The sequence below is a fragment of the Phocoena sinus genome, chromosome 2, assembly GCF_008692025.1.
Source record: "Phocoena sinus isolate mPhoSin1 chromosome 2, mPhoSin1.pri, whole genome shotgun sequence".
NCBI lineage: Eukaryota > Metazoa > Chordata > Mammalia > Artiodactyla > Phocoenidae > Phocoena > Phocoena sinus.
Genome location: NC_045764.1, coordinates 7,504,964 through 7,524,319, shown reverse-complemented (window position 1 = coordinate 7,524,319; position 19,356 = coordinate 7,504,964). Strand labels below are relative to the sequence as shown.

The 19,356-nt window shown below is 44.3% G+C and overlaps 1 protein-coding gene across 3 annotated transcripts in view; it reads right to left on the bottom strand.

The window, feature by feature from the left end:
• FAM107B (family with sequence similarity 107 member B) overlaps positions 1–19,356 on the bottom strand; it is a 216,716-nt gene that overhangs the window by 47,851 nt on the left and 149,509 nt on the right. The window lies entirely within an intron of this gene.

The following is a 19,356-nucleotide window of genomic DNA, read 5'->3' as shown; positions in this document are numbered from 1 at the left end:
GTGTGCAATTAGCAGGAAAGGAATCAAAGCTCCTGCCCTCATGAAGCCTATCTTCTGTATCACGGCAAGTTCTTCAGCTTATATTCTACAGGCTCCCGCAGTTTATGATCATGGTAATGCGATAATAATGACACTTCTCGTGTCTTACTTAGAATCTGTGATACCTTCCAAGCCCAGTCTATTACATAAAAGACGATGACAGACCCAAGAAATAATTAAAGTCAAAGAGTGGTTTCCATTATAAAAGGAAGAAACCACTAGGTATTATTTGGAGTATATTTCTTAGCCTCCAAAATGCTCAACTCATAAAATCTGACTAAAATTAAATTAGAATATTTCCAAATATAATGATGAATGCTTTAAGGGTGCCCCCAAGTAGAATATTCTCAATTGTTTTAAGCAGAGGATAGAATGGTCTTTTAACGTAAAACAGTATTAGGACGAACAATTAAGTAGTTACCCATCACAGTTTATACTTCAAAGTGAGCTGTGCCTTAGTTTTGGGAGAGACTGCGAACGTTAACAGTCACTAACTTATTAACTAAAGCCACAGAACTGAATGTTCAGCTGAAAATATCAAAGTAACAATGTTCATATCTTTAAAATGATAAGTAGAGGATGCGAAACTGCTAATCTCCTGCTTTGTGTGTGCTTTGTAGCCATCTTAGTAATCACTTAATCATATCATAAGCAACATGAAGAAAGACCAACAGGATGGAATCCTCCACTTTCAGGAAAACAGACCATCAGCAGATTTGGATTCCTGTCCACAGACAAAGGACAAAGGCCTTAAAGCAGCAATACGTTAGGACAATACCACATCAGCTACATAACAGTGAACAAACATGCTTCCTAAATCCAGGGGTAAAAGCAGGGAGCTCATCCCCAGATGTGAGATGCCCTTTGCATCTCTGGGTAGACACTTCAACTTCCAGCCATAAAACTGTAAAGAAAGGGACTTCCCTGGCGGTCCAGTAGTTAAGACTTCACCTTCCAATGCAGGGGGTGTGGGTTCGATCCCTGGTTGGGATCTAAGATCCCACATGCCTTGTGGCCAAAAAACCAAAACATAAAACAGAAGCAATATTGTACAAATTCAATAAAGACTTTAAAAAAAATGTCCACATCAAAAAAAATCTTTGAAACAAAAATTACAAAGAGAAATACTCAACACATCACTGACAAAAGGACTCAGAGGCAATAACTAAGAGGTTAATTGCATGTTAATTGCCAGGAATATTTCTCAGCTATGCAAGGAGCTCTACTATCACTGCAGGACTAGATCCTTCTGCATTTTTCTTACGTAAGAATCAGTGCTTGAATCCCACTACTTGGCATATACCCTGAGAAAACCAAAATTCAAAGAGAGTCATGTACCAAAATGTTCATTGCAGCTCTATTTACAATAGCCAGGACATGGAAACAACCTAAGCGCCCATCATCGGATGAATGGATAAAGAAGATGTGGCACATATACACAATGGAATATTACTCAGCCTTAAAAAGAAATGAAATTGAGCTATTTGTAATGAGATGGATAGACCTAGAATCTGTCATACAGAGTGAAGTAAGTCAGAAAGAAAAAGACAAATACCGTATGCTAACACATATATATGGAATTTAAGGGAAAAAAATGTCATGAAGAACCTAGGGGTAAGATAGGAATAAAGACGCAGACCTACTGGAGAACGGACTTAAGGATATGGGGAGGGGGAAGGGTGAGTTTTGACAGGGCGAGAGAGAGTCATGGACATATACACACTAACAAACGTAGTAAGGTAGATAGCTGGGGGGAAGCAGCCGCAAGGCACAGGGATATTAGCTCGGTGCTTTGTGACAGCCTGGAAGGGTGGGAAGGGGAGAGTGGGAGGGAGGGAGACGCAAGAGGGAAGACATATGGGAACATATGTATATGTATAGCTGATTCACTTTGTTGTGAATCAGAAACTAACACACCATTGTAAAGCAATTATACCCCAATAAAGATGTTTAAAAAAAAAAAAAAAAAAAAAGAAGACACCCAGACTGGGGGAAGATGGTAGGCAAGGTCCCTACTGTGAATACTGAGACCTACAGTGATTGGTGAGGAGAGCAGCTGAGTTAGGTCAGGGATAAATGAGTCTGCTAGTGGGATAATCCATAGCCTGGAACTTGAATATAGGGATTGCTGAGGGCATGCTGGTATCAAATCCTCAACTCTAGCAACAATTACTGATTTCTTTATAACCTTCCTGCCCCCAAAACACACCCTGGTGCTGGGTGACAGCCAGGAGGGGACAAAGCCTATGGATGGAAGACGGATACTCTAAATATAGCCAATATTGGCAACATCGTAAGGTAAAAAAATAACAAAAATAAACAACACCTCTCTCAAAGAAGACAGCCAGGGTTAAATAATAGCATACCTAATAGCTAACTGAATAAGGAAAAGTGTACTTCTTCTTCCCAGTCCATATTTCAAAATGTTCTTTTGCAATTAGTCTGTGTGAGAGATAAGTTATCTCAACCTTCCAAATAAACTATCAATTATTAACTGAAAAAAAAAAAAGAATCAGTGCTTGGGCTTCCCTGGTGGCGCAGTGGTTGGGAATCCGCCTGCCAATGCAGGGGACACAGGTTCGAGCCCTGGTCCGGGAAGATCCCACATGCCGCTGAGCAACTGGGCCCGTGCATCACAACTACTGAGCCTGCGCTCTAGAGCCCACAAGCCACAACTACTGAGCCCTCGTGGAGAGGCTACTGAGGCCTGTGTGCTTAGAGCCCGTGCTCCGCGACAGGAGAGGCCACCGCAATAAGAAGCCCATGCACGGCAACAAACAGTAGCCCCCGCTCACCGCAACTAGAGAAAGCCCGCTCGCTGCAACTAGAGAAAGCCCTCACAGCAATGAAGACCCAACACAGCCAAAACTAAATTAGTTAATTAATAAGTTAAAAAAAAAAAAAAAGAATCAGTGCTTGCCTGAGGTGTAGCAGAAATGAGTAAAAGCAAATTGTGCCCCTGCTATAAAGTTCCACAATCAACACTTTGCTTGAATAAGTCTTGAATAAAGTTTCTCTAATAAACCAATTAATTGTTATTCAAATAAAGAGGAAAAGTTCTGAGGTTGAAAACAGGCGTAGAAACGTTACACTAATCTGTTAAAGAAACAAAAACTTGAAGGGGGAAAAGGGATCTTTGTTACCACTCCAACTATAAAAACTGGGGTTTTCATGTACAAGGTGACCTGTTGACGAGGGAAAAGGTTTAACAGACATACTTATTTCGCTATAAAAAAAAAAAAAAAAAATCTCCCCGCCCCTGCCGGTTTTAGAAGCAATGTGATCATAGAAAATTTGGAAATCAGAAAAGTATACAGAAAATAAAATATAATCCACGAATGCATCACTAAACATATCCACATTTTGATATATTTTCCTTTCAGTTAATACAAATACACATCTCTTTTTTTTTTTTTTTAGCAAAATGAGGGTCATATTAAGTAGACAATTTATGGTATTTGTAAGCATTTCATCTGTGATAAAATACTTTTAAAATATGGTTGCATAATATGCCACTATACAAGTGTATTATAACTGACTCAGCTACCCTCCTGTCCTATTCAAAATGAAAGATAATTTAATGAATTTTAATGTAACAGACTGAGAAAAGATCACTGTTGCGGTTTCAGAATCCCCACTGTACCATCCATAATTCTCTGAAAAGGTTATTTCAGTACTCCCACCTTTACCAGTTATGTATCTGTGTAAGATTGGATTTTCTACGTATACTTCACCCAAAACAACCTATCAACACACTGAATGCAGAAGCAGTTATGAGAACCCAGTTATTTTCTATTAAAGCTGGTTATGAAATAGATTTGCAAAAATGTAAAACAATGCCGCCAGTGTCATTAATTTTTTTAATTTTGAAAAATAGTTATTTCCATTTAAAAACTTATTTTAAAAATGTGCACAAATGTAAAATAACGTTCATCTCACTATTTTTTTCTGTTTTGGAAACGTTACCTTCCAATAAGAATGGTCTTCTGCTAATACGTAATGGGCTTACTGTTATTTTTGCCATTTTTAAGCGAATTTTCTAAACTTTCTCTGTTTTAATTCCTAACACAGTAAATAATCAATAGATATTACAATGGACAGAGGTCTTTGAGGGTCTTCAAATACTCTTTAACAGTATAAACAGAGGGTCCTGATATCAAAAAGTTTGAGAGCCACTTGGCTGTAGAATAAAGGGTCTCTTTAACAAATAAGTGTATCTATTATTTTGTTTGCTTGTAACAGACTTCTGCTTAAAGAGACTTCTCCAAGACCTTTGATAGATGAGCAGTGTCTTTGCTGAATGGAATCCGTCCTCTTCTAGCCCATGTTTAGTCTCTAAATAATTAGGCCCCCAAATACTGAAATGTATTTTGACATTCTATTACCAAACACTATTTAAAGCAGATATTGCAGGGAAAACAGGATCCCAGAAAATCAGAGATGTAGATCTCTGACAACAACTACCTCTGCACTTGTTGGTTAAAAAAACAAAAATAAAAATATGTCAAAACATCTGGAGTAAGAGCAGAGTGACTCAGATGATGGTACCTGATACCTACTTATCTTCACAGTTACCATGTTTTTACTTCCTGCTACCAAATGACACAAGCAATTCTTTGAATTCTGCAGACCCAGTGACACAGGCTCCCTCCCAACCACCAGGCCCAGAACTCCATGGAAATAAGAAAACACCCACATAGTGCCTGTTACAACTTTACTTTCAAATCAACAACAATCCAATCAAAAGGTCCCAAACTATTGTAACATTATAGGTATTCCTAGCATCTCTAGAACAGGAATTCTCCTATACAGTTGTCCTGTTTCTCCAAAACGTATGGTTTCTACAAAGGAACAAAACAGTCATGCTTTTTTAAAACTCAGGTTGAAAATAAAAAACTCTTTCAATAAAATATTACATATTTATTGGGACTTCCCTGGCCGTCCAGTGGTTAAGGCTCCACACTTCCACCGCAGGGAGCACAGGTTCAATCCCTCAATCCCTGGTCGGGGAACTAAGACCCCACATGCCCCGAGGTGTGGCCAATAAATTAATTAATTTAAAAATAACATTTATTGAGGGTGTAGCAGGTGCCCGGCTTCCCAATACTGAGGATAAAGCAGTGAACAAAACTGCGTCCCTGCTCTCAGGAGGCTCCTATTCTAAGCGGGGAAGCAGACCCTTAACTGAGGAAGAGCAGTGAAGTACGCTGGGTTTGAACAAACAAGCCCAGGAGGCCCGGAGAACAAGAAGATCACCCGGATGAAATAGAGCCCCAGGGCAAGCCCTTCACAGCCATGTGGAGGCACAGACCTTAAACACAAGGAAGATCAATCAGAAGAGAGAGGGGGCTCAAGACAGGAACACAGCAAAACCAGAAATCCAAACTCACCCGGGGAGACAGTGGAGCCATTGGCCAAAATGGATGACTCTGAAGAGAAACGAGCTTGATCAGAGAAAACAGGGAGATCACCTTTAGACACACTGCATTTAGATGCCCATAAAGCATACGAGTGAATAAAGGAAGCTTGGACGTGAGTGCCCGAGCTTGGGAGTCAGATACAGGCTGGTTACGTAGATCTGGGAGCCCAAAATCCACAAGCAACTGAGGTCAAGGAAACTCACAGGGTGACAAAGGTGCCCTCCAAATCCTCAAATATAAAAGGAAGGATAAAGAAGAGGAGCCTGCAAAGGAGACTGAGGGGAAGATCCAGAAAGAGAAGGGAAGCCAAGAGGGCGCAAGGTCTCAAAAGCTCAGGGACATGAAAATGTTTCAGAAAGCAAGATGCTCTCAGCAGTGGCAAGTGGACAAGCAAAACTGCTGAGAGGGGGCTTCCCTGGTGCCGCAGTGGTTGAGAGTCCGCCTGCCGATGCAGGGGACACGGGTTCGTGCCCCGGTCCGGGAGGATCCCACATGCCGCGGAGCGGCTGGGCCCGTGAGCCATGGCCGCTGAGCCTGTGCGTCCGGAGCCTGTGCTCCGCAACGGGAGAGGCCACAACAGTGAGAGGCCCGCGTACCGCAAAAAAAAAAAAAAACTGCTGAGAGGCCAAGTAAGAAAGCACACAGGCAAGTGCCTTCTAGATTTAGCAACAGGGAGGCTGGCCTCACGGGTGTGGACCTTTGCAGCCCTGTGCTCAGATGAGCCCCCCACTTGGTTTACCGCTTTGCTGCTGCCATCTTGAAATTCTTAATAATTTTTGAACAAGGAGCCTCCCACTGTCATTCTGCACGGAGCCCTGCACATCATGTAGCCAATTCTGCCTCTGAGATTAGTGTCAGTAAAGTGGTGGAGATAAAAAAAAAAAAAAAGAATACAGTGGTTTAAGGAGTGAATGGAAATAAGCAAATTGAGAGACAGGACGGACAGACTAAGGTGGTCCCCATGATCCTCATCTCCCATTGTTCCCCCCAGTTTAATCCCCTCCCTCTGAGTGTGGGCAGAACCTGTGACTCAGTTCTAACCAACAGAATTAGACCAAGGTGATGGGATATCACTCCCGGAATTCCACCCTGCTGGATTTGCTCGCTCGCACTCTCCCCCACTTCTCTCTCCCCCTCTCCCTCCCTCGCCATCTGTGAGGACCTAAGGTGCCATGAATTAAGTGAAATCCCTTGTGTCATGGAAGAGCAATGACCTCTAGGAACCAAGGGTGACCTAGGTCCCACAGCTGCAAGGAAAGGCGTCCTGTCAACAACCTCAGTGAGCTCAGAAGAAGATTCTTCTCCAACTGAGCCTCTGATGAGACCACAGCCCCAGTGCCCACGTGGACTGCAGCCTGGTGAGACCCTGAAGTACAGGCTAGTATAAGCTGTGCCTGGACTCCTGACCCACAGAAACTGTGAGATGAGAACTGTGTGTCGTATATGATGCTCTGCCAGGCAGCAGTAGATCACTCCTACAGGCCGGAAAGTAGGATATCCTCTCAAAACGTTTAATCAAAGAGGAGGAGAGAGAAAGTGACAGCTGAAAGAGGAGGGCACCAGGGAAGGTGTGGGTTTCACAGTGTTTGTTCTGTTTTGTTTTTGCTTTAAGATGGGAGAGACCTGAGCATTCATAAATCCTCACGACAAAGAAACAGCAGGACAGAGATGGAAACAGGGAGGGGATGGCTGCGGAGAAACTGATCTTTAGAAAGTGAGGGAGAGGGACACCTCTTACACTGTGAACAGAAAGATGAGAAAAGGATCCAGGAGCAAGCAGGTCTGCAGAGGGGCAGTGGGAAAAGGAGCAAAGGGTCTTCACACAACTGCTTTACTAAGCCGTGGAAAGAACACCTGCTGAGAGTGGGGGACCAGCAGGCGGGACGGGGCTGACGATGAAACTGGAGAGTTAAGAACTGTTGAGAGAATTGAAAATAGTCACGCAGGAGAGTGAGAGGGTTGATGAAGATATCAGCTGATTTCCGGGCAGTGCTGAAGTTGATGACCGGACTCTATCTGTGTGACTTTCTCTGACAAGAACCTGGCAGTCCAGGGGCAGGTGCAGAGACCACGGGCTGCCCAACCCTCCAGGGTTGGGATGTGCCAGGACGGCAGATAGGAGGGGATTCAGTGGATTGATAAGCATCTTGGTGAAATGCTGGCCAGGGAATTAGAAAAGCAGAGGCAGGGCATGATGGACACGCCGGGTGAAAGCAGGGGCCATGGGCTGCAAACGAACCTAGAAAGACAAAAGTCTGAAGATACTGGGGATAGTCTGTCAGGTGAACTGGAAGGATAGAAGGTTCTGGCCATCAAGGGGGACCTCTGAATTCCAGATAAGGAGCTATTCCTGGTATTAACAACATCTGGAATAGTGACTCTTTCAGGGTGGCCCACTCATCCCAGTTTGAGCATCCAAGTCTCGTGTCCTGGGAAAGGCCCCAGTCCCAGGCAAACCGGCATGGTTTTAAAACGGAAAGCCCCCCGCATCGAAGAAAGTCCCACCCCCAAGTCCTGGGCAAACCGGGACTGCTGGTCACCCAGCTTTGGCTGCATTGGAATCACCCAGGCAGCTCTCACAACTGGAGCAGAAGATCGCCATCCAGGTGCCAAAATGCTCAACAAATGAGGAGACACAAACAGTACGCAACAGCACTGAGGATCAGAGACAGAACATGACTGAAGTCAGCCTCGACAGAGCAGTGCACAGAAGAGGAAGGATCTGAGAGCCAGGAGGAGCGGGGGCCCCATCCCGCTCCTGGGTTCCATCTGGATTCGAACCAGGAAGTGAAGGAAAGACTTCGGGGGAGAAGCTGGCTGACCACGGAGCAAGAGTCACAGCACCGTGGAAAAGTCTGGAAGGCTAAGGAAGCACAGAACAGTCCTCGGAGGAAAGTTCCAGGAGTTCCGGGGCTGGGGGATCCCACCGAGGTAGCTGCAGGGAGGAAGGCAGTGGGGTGGGTACCACCTACCATGTGGTTCACGGGATGGATGGCTGGTGACACACTAAATGGAACTACAGGGGAGCTGCTGTCCCACAATGTGTGTGCCACAGAAGCACGTGTGTATTTTAACACACTGACATTCTGATATGGTATAAACATAGAGATTTATCCTGAAGAAGAAAGATTAGGGATTGTCAAAGCTCTACAATGAGTTCCTCTGGTCCTTGTCTAAAAAGTCCTTTCCTCTCAGGACTCACTTCCCAGGTATCTGTTTCACAAATAATCAAGTTTGTTCTGATATTCAAACCCTCACCCAACCCTGAGAGGCTCCTTAAACCTCTCACATTTCACTAGTTACATGTGTTATCTGAATCCAGAAGATCTTCATGGATTTACTGATATCACTGCCAATAACTAACACAGAAACAGAGTACAGACATACATTTCTGGACAATAAAATGCTAAAGTTTTCACATCACCATAGAAGAAGGGGAGGGTCTACATGTGTTGTGTCGTGGTGAGTTGCGTCTTCTGTCGTGTGTGTATGTGCGCATGTGTGCACGCATGCATGCGTGTTACGATTAGGCTATCTGGAGACTGAAGTCTCACGGAAGATAGAAAAATTGAACCGTCAAACAGCAAGAAGGTTTTAGTATTATTTGGAAAAAAAATATGCAAAAAAAGGTCCTCGACTCAAGAATGACTCAAGTACTTCTGTTCAGTCTAACCTTGCTCTCAAGTTTTGGGGAAGACAGAGTTAAGCCAGGCCTGGGGGTACGGAGTCCCAACCAAACAAAAAAGTACAGTAAGCTCACAGGTCACCAGGAGATATGATGGCTACTCAACACTTAGTCCCTGGGAGGGACATCAAGGGCCGTTGCCTCCTCTCTCACACGGCCCACAAGCTCCCCACCTTCCCCGTCAATTCCAGGCTGGGCTTCCTGAAAGAAGTAGGGCTGGCCAGCCTCACAGGTGTGCTTTTGCTGTTTCCCAGGACCCAGGGACGTGACAGACAGAGAGCCTTGGCTCCACACCCGACCACGCAGGCTGGGAGAGCCAGAGGCCCAGCAAAAACCCGAACACAGATAGTGGAGAAGAAATCCCCACCAACTAAGCCCATTTTCCTCTAATTTCTAAACCACTTTCCTTAGTTTCAGAAAGAGAATTCTTCTGTAAAGGAAAGCTTTCAAAAGCGAAGCCATTATTCCTTAAGATGGCATGTATCACTGCTTTTGAAAATTTTATTTTTATATAAATATGAATGTGCACAAGGTAGGTAGGAGCCCTACGTTAGCAAGGGTAGCCCATATTTTTTTTTTTCCCTCAAACGAAAAGGCACTGCAAATGCACCCAGCAAAAAAAAAAAAAAAAAAAAAAAAGGGGTGTGTGTGTGTGTGTGTGTGTGTGTGTGATCTGTTTGTCTATATCAACATTACCCTGTCACCAAATATTTGTGCACACCTAGGGCAGGCAGGAGTGTGAAGTAGCAGTAGCAACTCAAGTCAAAGCTACTGTGGAAATTATGACACCACAATCAAGGAGAGCATTTAAATCCCTTTGGTCCTTAGACAGGTATGAACGGAGACAGAAAATACTGTTTCCATAATGGACACCCGAGAAAGCATCTTTCCTAAACCCCACCAAGGAATAAGCAGCAAATTAAAACCAAGGCCTCTCAGAGTGTTTTGTTGCTGTTTTCACGAGCTTGTGTTTTTTTATACCCACAACCACCAGGGAGAAAGTGGAGATGATGAGCAAAATGACTGCAAAGCAAGTGCTATCTTGCTAAAACGAAGCATTTCAAAATACACATCGGTAATTTTCACTGGAGAGTCACACTGTACCAGAAGTGGAGATCTTCAAAGAAAAAGCACAATTGAATCATCAGGAGCCCAGACACTGAATGGAGCCTGGATAAAAGAAGGGAGACAAAACCTACTCAACATCAAAAGATAGTTTTAAAAGGTGAGCCAGGGGCTTCCCTGGTGGCGCAGTGGTTGAGAGTCCGCCTGCCGATGCAGGGGACACGGGTTCGTGCCCCGGTCTGGGAAGATCCCACATGCCGCGGAGCGGCTGGGCCCGTGAGCCATGGCCGCTGAGCCTGCGCGTCCGGAGCCTGTCCCCCGCAACGGGAGAGGCCACAACAGTGAGAGGCCCGCGTAACGCATAAAAAAAAAAAAAAAAAAAAAAAAAAAAAAAAAAAAAGGTGAGCCAAGGGCAACTCATCCAGAGTTTGACAGAGATGGCTGGGCATTAGAAGAAATCGTTGAGGGAAAAAAAGGTAGTTTATGACTGCAAGGCAGACAGCCTCTTACAGAACTCTGTCCCTGGCAAAGACACGACATCCAAAACCATAACAAGATGTGACTTTTTATTTAGTCTTGTTTAGATCTGCTGTTTTGTTAAATCCACAAGTTCAAGTTCACACATTTGAAGGACTAGATTCTTCAGTGGCCCAGGGGAAGATCTCAAGGGTTATTATGACCTCAGATAAACACGTATTTACGCTTTCATCATCAACATCCAACATTTTAAAAATCATCCTTTAGTAAGATAAACTTTGCCCAGAAAATCACCCCACACTTGTCACCTACTCAAGGCATAGCAACCAAACGTCATGGAGAATGAACACTGATCTCTGGATGTGTGCAGGCTCCTTGTTCAAGGCAACAAATAAAAAGATCACAGTAAGAACGCGCCTCCCAACAGCAGGACTTTTATCTAGCAATAAAGAAAAGCACCCAGCACAAGGATTTACCACCACTGCCCCTCGCCCTGCCAAGAAGCTCTCTTACTGGAAATCAAAACAGTCAGTTAAAGTTCAAAGGGAGATGTTGTAGCAACTTCGGAAAGCAGGAAAGTTTGCATCAGCTCTGTGTGCAACCGTATGACCTCATTGGGCACAGAAAGGACAGCAAACAATGAAAAACAAACTGTTCCAAGCCTGGTACCAGTTACCGACCTTCCAGATGGAACACGCTGTCTCTGCCAGCACGTGTGCAGAAAAGATCAGCAGAGCTTGCTTGCAAGCAAGTACCCTCTATACAAGCTAAGTGAAATCTATCAACGAAAGCAAACACTTCCCCCTAAGAATCAGCTCCCTCATTAAATGGTGTGACCACACACACACACACACACACACACACACGCACGCCCCAAACACACTGGGATCTCCCCAGGTCTGCATGTGCACCATCCCCAGCCCGACATTCGCACACCTCGATCACTCTCGATTCACCTTTCCAACTACTGACAAATCCCCTCCCCAACGAGCGGAGGTGGAGTTCTAACATTGCCTGTAACCCCACAATGCACATCCCACCCAGGCTTTTGAGACAATGCAAATCTGCGCTCGTAAGGATCGTAATTCATGACGAGACGGTGCACTCATAAAATATGCTCTGATGCTTCTATTTGGGGGGAAGCGTTTAATACAGTGAGAAAAATGGCATCGGGGAAGAAGGGCCTTGAGCGCTAGTCCCAATTCTGTCCAAATACCTGAGTGACCTCTGGGCTGAAGGGTCTGCCCCTCTAAACCAAGGAGGGTTTAGATTGTTGGTACGAAATTAGTAGGAAATATCAAATCTAGATCTGGGCAAAGAGAAAGGACAACCGCGGAGGTGTGAATGAGACGTAATATTCAGTGAACTGACTTCAGCTCTGGTCCACAGTCCATGCCAGCTCCTGCCTCAAGCTCGTCACACGGGAGCTGCAGGCTCTCCCGGTGACGCAGCCCTGCCTCATTCAGTGCCCTGTGGGGTGTAGGGCGGGGGGGGGGAGCACCCCAGGAAGACAGGAGAAAGAGGTTCCACGGAAAACCCTGAAAACTGTTTACAAACAATGCTGTCTGGCTATTGGGTTCACTTGAATTCCTTCCAAGTGTATCACTGTGGACATGTGACACTTAAAACAAACAACCACGCCTCATGAGTTCACCTATTCTTCCTGCTCGTTCTTTCCTAGTCCACCCCACCCAAAACATGGGAAACACTGCAGACCTCTCTATGTGAGAAGTGGCTTGAGACCCGGGAGATACCAATGTGTTCCACTCTACTCTGCCTGTAAAAAATGTAACAAAGCAGGGCTGCCCTGGTGGCGCAGTGGTTGGGAGCCCGCCTGCCGATGCAGGGGACGCGGGTTCGTGCCCCGGTCCGGGAGGATCCCACATGCCGCGGAGCGGCTGGGCCTGTGAGCCATGGCCGCTGAGCCTGCGCATCCGGAGCTTGTGCTCCGCGACGGGAGGGGCCACAACAGTGAGAGGCCCGCGTACCACACACACACAAAAAAAGTAAAAAATCAGTAGGACTTAGTACAACACACACATACACACACACACTTCACAAAACAGTACTGATCCCTAATATAGGCAAACATTTCCTACTGTATTTTATGTTTTTAAATGCTGATTGTGACCCACAGTATAAAAAACAGAGTTAGATCCATCAACAGATGAATGTGTAAACAAAATGTATCCGATACGTACAATGGAATACTATTTAGCCTTAAAAAGGACTGAAATTCTGACACATGCTACAACATGGATGACCCATGGATGAAGACCTTACGTTAAGTGAAATAAATCAAGCCACAAGAAAACAAACACTGTGTGATTCCACTTATATGAAAAACCTAGAGTAGTCATTTTCATAGGGATAGAAAGCAGAACGGTGGGTGCAGGGGCTGGGAGAGGGGAGAATAGGGAGTTAGCGTTTAATGGGTACAGTTTCCATTTGGGAAGATGAAAAAGTTCTGCAGGTGGACGATAGTGCTGGTTGCGCAACAACATGAATGTGCTGAATGCCTAAGATGGTAAATTTTATGTTATATATATTTTATCACAGGTAAAAGCAAAAATTAAAAACAAAAAAAAACCTGAGTTAGAAAGCAGTCGACAACTGAGAAATTCCCCTAAAAGATGAAGGCTTTCTGTACTATGTAATCCTGGTGAAATCAGCACGACTGGGAAGAAATCTGTAGCATTAGTGTGAGATAATAGAAAATATATATATTGGTCCCTGCCCCCAGTTCTAGGCAGAGAACTCCTAAAAAAGAGCAACTGGGGGTGCCTCTTCTTCTCATATTTGGTCTTTGATCCTGTCCCTTACACAGAGCTCCTGAAACCCTTGTAAAATTCCTAAATGATAAAAGCACTGAGAGCATTCTTTGTTCTAATGAGGTGACTCTAGACTGGACCGGCTCCCGGATGGGGGCTGCTCACCAGGAAGACCACGCCATGATCCGAAGCTTGGAATTTTGAGCCTCACTCCCCCACTCCTCTGGTGAAGGGAGAGCGGCTGGAAATAGAGTTAATTATTGATCACGCCTATGTGAGGAAGCCTCCATAAAAATCCCCAGAGGATGGAGTTCAGAGTGCCTCCGGGTTGCTGAACATGTCCATATACTGGGAGGGTGACACACCCCAAATCCATGGGGACAGAGACTCCTGTGCTCGGGGACCTTCCCAGATCTTGTCCTCTGTATCTCTTCATCTGGCTGTTCATCTATATCCTTAACCATACCCTTTAAAAAAAACTGGTAAATGTGTTTCCCTGAGTTCTGTGAGCTATTCTAGCAAATAACTGAATCCGAGGCAGACGAGGTCATGGGGACCTCCAATTTGTAGCCGAGTCAGACAGAAGTTGTGGGTAACCCGGGGACCTCCAACTTGAGATAGGCATGTGAAGAGGGGAAGGGGCGGTCTCCTGGGACCAACTTCCAGGTAGATAGTAACAGAATTGAGTAACCCCCCAAACATCTGGTGTCAGAAGGTGTTCAGCGTGGCAGCTGCGCCAGAGTCAAGCAGAAACAGAGGAGAGAAGACTGGGCATTTTTTTCCTAAAACAATTAGAATCCTAGCAGTGTGTTCAACTTATACTACTGAACCTCAGTTTTTTCCAGCTATAAAACAGAAATAAGGATGTTTATTACAAAATGAAAGAGAGTCGTAATGCTCAAAAAAAATACGTGTTGATAAAAAGGTTGAAACACTATGAAAATTTAGTTAAAGAGAGGAGAAATTATCAGAACACTGAATAGAGAAAGGGTATTTGATTAAATCTTCCCAAAGTATTCTGGGATCAGTAATGTGTCGCCTCTATTAAAAATAAGGAAACTGAAGAAATTAAAACACCGTTTTCAAGCAGTAGGTCAAAAATGAAAATAATCAGGCAAGGCTTTTTTTGATCAAACAATTGTTTCTTTTTAAAAAACCCCTTTCATTTCAAAGGTACGCTGATTAATATCACCGTGTTTGCCCTGGCTTTTTAAGTTGAGATCTGAGGAGTTCAGCCCTCAAGAAGGTAGGAGGGGCCTTATTCCTTCACCCTAATCTCAGATCCAGTTTCCCTAACTGTCCTTTAAACTTAGATCTATAAACCTATACTTATACCGTGACAACACACGTCCACAGTGGGAACTCTGGTTAAGTAGGCCCAAAGTTTTTACCACAAATATGAATAAACGTATCTACTTATAATCCACAGTTTTCTATTCACATACAACTCCAGTATGAAAGTCATTTTTTTCTCCAAATAAACCTTGTCCAGCAATAAACATTTCTGGGGCTGCAGCAGGCTGGGGAATAGAATGAGTTAAACCAAGCTTCAGTAAAGGTTCTATGACTAATACCACCTAAGGATGGTCCTTTTCCCAGTGCTTCCCAACCGAACTCAGTTCTCAAGCTGACACCTATTTTTATGTATAAAAAGCGCATCGTGGGCCCCGAGTCTCAGGCCCAGAGCAAGTGCATGGAAGTACCAAGCTTTCTTCCAACCAGGAAAGTTCAAAAAGCAAAGTGGTACCAACTTTACTTTGAACCGAATGAGCAACTACTTTGACATACTTGTTAACTCAAAGTATGGGCTCAGCCTCCCTAACTAGATGTAAGCTCCTCGAGGGTAAATAGCCTGCATCCTTACCTATATGCCCAGGCCGCTGGGTCTTACATTAGGAGTTTACCGAACATCAGGTGAATTAACACATTCCACCAACTCAATCCATTTTTCATCTTTCTTCACTTTGCCAAACGTCTTTGAGTAATTTTCTCAATGCTAGTGAAGGAAAATCTAGAATAAACAAGATCCTTCTCTATCACAGATACAATTTCCTTTGGAGATTCTGAAATAAGACCACCATCTTATAAATATGACCAGTCTTCACTGGGAGAAAAAAAAGTCCATCTCAGACTTGACAAGAGATGGGATCTCGCCAACTGTTCACTTTTCATCCTTGCTATAAATACAGCATCCTTCATTCAGGATCTGTTCCCCACAGAAAGCAACTAGGGGCCACTGACAAGCCAAGAAGAGAACACAAACTCCACCTCAGTCACCAGAAAGAAGTATTTACTTAGGAATTCCTGTTGAGTAAAAGAAAAACAAGACTATCTTGGAAGAGACTAAAATGAGGGAGAAAGAGGCAGAAGAGAAATATGTACATCTTGCCCGACAAATCACTGCTGATATCAAACACTGTATACAGGTGGAATCAAATGTAAGAATGCAGTGATTTAATGTACCTGCGATTTAGCACTACCTTAAGCGCCTTTTCCATGCAGACTCTCCACAAAGTACAGAATATTTTCATTTCAATGCACGCTAAAAATGAGAGCCTTGTTCACAAATTTCATTTTAAGACTTTCCCAAAATCATAACACAGCAAAATACCACACTCACTTTCTATTAATTTCTGTCTCTCAGAAAAACCTCCTGTTCCAAACACCTGGAAAAGACCCACTCATCGTATGACACGTTAAACTCAAGTCAGTAAATGAACTGATCCTCTCAGGGGAAAGATATTTCCTTAATTGCTTATGAAATAGGTACCAATTTGACACACCAATTATGAAAACTAATTTATTAGAATATAAGCTTCTCGAAAGTAGGTTCAACTATTCAAGCATCGCTTGTAAACATTCACAGCAATTAGGGTAAATCTTTGAACACAGGAAGGTGCCTAAGTTACTGAACGAAAACACTCGAATCCTCCGGAAACAGCAACGCTTAAGAAATTGTATTTTAATACGTAGATGTGAGTTATCTGGTCTCCCTACAACAGTGCGTATTTATTTTAAAGGCTTCTATTGCAAAGTAACCAAAATCTCGCAACTGGAATAAACCAGATAAAACCAGTGAGAAAGTCACCTCAAAATTGTACTCTATTTACAAGTTCCTACTTCCCTATCCAGCTGGGAAGTACCCTAAAATGGCTTCCTTGGGTTCATCAACCAAAGAAATGGAAATTCTACCCAAGCAAATAAAGAAATTGCTGTCAGTTGCATTACCCAAGCAAAAACACACAAGGCAACGGAATTTCAAAGGCAAGCGGGCTATTCAATACCTCTCATTAGGAGATGAGGGGAGATAAAACTGTTGTGTCATTCTCTAGTTCTTTCCAAAGAACATTCAGGATGCCTCAAAACAAAAGTCACACATGCAACTAGATAAACAAAATGTAAACATTGAGGCCACACTACAGAAGAAACAGCCAAAGTGGGATACACCAGGGCTAATATAATTTCCAGATCTGAGTGTTAAAGGTGGTTTTGAGCTTCCTAGTGGCCAGAACCCCCCCAAAAAAGTTATATACTTCTCATCGGAAAAAAAGTGGCATTTCATCTTCCTTCCCGAGAGAAAAAAAAATATATCATAGCATTAACAACAGTCTCAAAGAAGTTCCCCACTTGGACTTTATATAAAGAACAAGGGGCAACACTGTGGCTAATATCCTATACTCAGTTACCCACAAATAAAAGTGCATTGAACACATGGCTATTTTCTATTAAAAACAAAAAAAAATGTTCAAGGCCAAAGGCATAGGATTAGGCCTGGCCTTGAACTCACCGGCCTTACATTCATTTTAATTCACTGAAAGGTAATGCTAACCTGATCCTCACATTTAGCCTCCCAAGAGCCTGACGTCATGCCCAGATGGAACCTAAAATAAAGTATTCTGCAGAATGTTCTTCCCAAGTATTTCCCTCTGCCGGCATATTGAGAACACAGAAGATTCGGTTACCCTCGGTGATTAAAACCTAACGACCTCTTGGGTGGGCTTCCCTGGTGGCGCAGTGGCTAAGAATCCGCCTGCCAATGCAGGGGACACAGGTTCGATCCCTGGTCCAGGAAGATCCCACATGCCGCGGAGCAACTGAGCCCGCGAGCCACAACTACTGAGCCCGCGAGCCACAACTACTGAAGTCCACATGCCTAGAGCCCGTGCTCCACAACAAGAGAAGCCCACGAGCAGCAATGAAGACCCAACGCAGCCAAAAATAAATTAATTAAATAAATAAATTTTTAAAAAAACCTAACGACCTCTTACCCTGTGCTGCTTTGGAGGTAGGAGAGGCCACCCCACCTACCGAAAGGGCACCTGGGGGTCCAGCAAAGGCCCGCCTGTGAGAACAAAGCAGTGTCTCGGTGCCGGAAACCCCGGTTTCGTGGACTTTCTATTCTGGTGATGGGGCGAGGGCAGGGGGAAGACGGGCGAGAAACGGGTGAACAGACAAGGTATCTGCAAGCACCTGGGGGAGGAGGACACGTGAGCAGGGTAAGAGGGTCAGGGGGCTGATTCTGTAAAGGGTGACAAGGAAAAACAGAAAAGAGGCCAGTGTGGCTGGAGCACACGGAAGAGGAAAGTGGCTGGAAACTAGGTCTGCGAGGTGACAGGGCGCGGCCAGCTCCTGACACACTCTCTCACTTGTAGCAGCGGCTGATTTAGGTCTCAGAGTTCCATGCCACCAAACGCTGTGGGAATCAACTGGCCTGAAAGATGCTGAAAGAAGTCCCCCGCCCAGCCTGATAAAACCAGCGGGAGGTCCCAGGGGACGTGTGACTTGGGCTCCTCTGCAGGGGTCCACCCCTGCAGGTTTTGAAATCAAAGCCACTACCGTAAGGAGGCACACTTAAGGGTGTTGAGGAAGATGGTTTTAAAATTGCATGCGATGCTTGCTGAGGTTGACCGTTTCAGCTCGGGCATTCTGTTGACGCAGTCTTGGTGACAGCAGGTAAGACTCCAGGTACATTAAAATAAAACCCGGTCTCCAACCAGAGAGCATATTACCAGCGTCCTGTTTGCTGCAAGTTACCCAAGGGATCCGGGTTTTCTGGGCCACTCCCAATTTCAAATATTCTTCCTTGTCAACCCCAGAAATGCATGCACAAGTTCTCAAACAATTCGCTCTGATCACGATTAAAGAATAGACGGTGACCATACCCCTAGGAGATGGATAACAGTTCCAAAAACATCACCGGAGTACTGAGGTTTATGTTATTATCAATACCCACATTTTTCAACACTGAACTGAGTGCTGACTTATATGCAGGCACTCCGCTGGTACAGTAGCTGCATTCCTGTAAAACTCTATGAAGTGTGTACTATTATTATCCCCATTCTACTGATAAAGCTAGTAAACTGCAGGCCCAGAAGGTGGAACCAAGCAGCGTGATTCAGAGCCCACCAATTCACACTGCTTCTCTATTTAAAGAAACTGCACAGAGAAAAATACACGTTAGACGGAAGTTACCCAGGCAGAGTAGGGAGGACATTTCCTTTTCCACTTAGCTAATAAGACAGTCTGGGTCTTATTTAAGATCCAGGACTCTTTGGGGAAATGTATGCAACCCAGAACCAAAAAGACTACAGGAAAAGTATCTGTTATTCATTAACCGCAAGTGACATGAAATGCAGAAGCATGGTACGGACCACAGAACTCTGGAAACACGATGCAAACTCACTTTCCTGGGCAAGCAACCGCCCACCCGCCCACTGCCCTTTTCCATTTTAATATCCTTTCATCAAGGGGAGGTCACAAGCTGGTGGCACAGCTCTCTGTTTGTTCTAGTTTTTAAAAAAGGGGTCGCGGGATTCACTTTGTTATAAAGCAGAAACTGACACACCATTGTAAAGCAATTCTACTCTAATAAAGATGTTTAAAAAAAAAAAGGCGGGGG